Raw genomic sequence first — 1258 nt, 5'->3', positions numbered from 1 at the left:
TGGTGCAAGATAGAGCAGGGTTTAGGGCTGTTGTGCATAGGGTCGCTATGAGTCGCAAAGGACTCCACGGCACATAACAACAACAACAACAATAGATGTAATAAACCTGGAACTACTGATAATCTCTAAGAATAAAATTCTCCAGCAAAGTTATCTGAAATCTCAGTTTATCCCTTTAGGTTTTAGAAGACTTTGTCTCTTACATGCATATTTTATTTTTTATTTTGATTTTAATGAAAGTTTACCTACCGGAGTTTAATTCATTCATTGATCCGTCTTTTTCTCCCTTCCCTTCTCTTCTCCTTCTCCAATTCACTTTTCCCCACAGTTCCCTTTGTAATGCACTTCTTGTTCCAGATTTTTAGTTGTCATACTTATATTGCCTAAGCATACTTTCCTTTAAGATATTTCTTTCGTTCATCTGTTATAGTGCAGTGTTCATTATCTTTCCATTCTTTTTCCTGTTCCATGTGCCAATCCTCATTTGCAAAAGCTGTTTTAAGCCATAGCTGTCCATTAGTGACTGAAATATTTCACTCAGCATGTTGTGTAGTGTTTTCAAATCCATTCATTTTCAGTGCAGTATAATATTCTATTGTATATACCGTAGTTTTTCTATCCATTCATTTCTTGATGAACAGTTGAACTGCTTCCCTCTCTTCACTCTTGTGAATAGAAGTAAACATGAGTGTGCATATATCTGTTTATGTTATAGCACTGGTTACCTTAGCGTATATTCTCAGTAGTGGGATAGCTGCGTCAAGCGGTAATTCAACTTTTTGAGAAAGCACCCGGTTAGCTTCCAAAGTGAGTAATACCATTTTACATTCCCACTAGCAGTGAATGAGAGTTGCATTTTCATGCTATCTTTTCCAGCATGTGCTTTTGATGCCCTTTTGAATTTCACTATTGTTGCTAGAGTGAGGTGATGCATCATTGTTGTTTTGATTTGTATCTTTCTGATGGCTAGGAATTTTGACCATTTTCATGTGCTTTTTTGTGATCTGAATTTCTTTTTTAATAAAGTAACTATTCACATCTTGTGTGTATTTGGTTATTTTGTTGTTTTCTTTTTACTTATTCTATATTTTGTTGTTGTTGATGTTGTTATGTGCTGTCGAGTTGCTTGTGACTCATAGTGACCCTATGTACAAGAGCCCTAAATGTCGTTCTAGCCTGTGCCAACCACACCATCTCCGACACTCATTCCCACCACTCCACTCATAGAATTGATCCATCTTATCGAGGGTCTTCCTCT

General features: G+C 36.6%; 1 pseudogene; it reads right to left on the bottom strand.

Annotated features, from left to right (window-relative positions):
* The window catches only part of LOC102874162, a 24005-nt pseudogene extending 23184 nt beyond the window's left edge, over positions 1 to 821 (bottom strand).
* Positions 822 to 1258: the final 437 nt, after the last annotated feature.

The sequence above is a fragment of the Elephantulus edwardii genome, unplaced genomic scaffold, assembly GCF_000299155.1.
Source record: "Elephantulus edwardii isolate Elephantulus edwardi_28Jun2011 unplaced genomic scaffold, EleEdw1.0 scaffold00300, whole genome shotgun sequence".
Taxonomy (NCBI): domain Eukaryota; kingdom Metazoa; phylum Chordata; class Mammalia; order Macroscelidea; family Macroscelididae; genus Elephantulus; species Elephantulus edwardii.
Note: the sequence above shows the minus strand (reverse complement) of the source record. Positions and strands in the feature narration are given on the sequence as shown.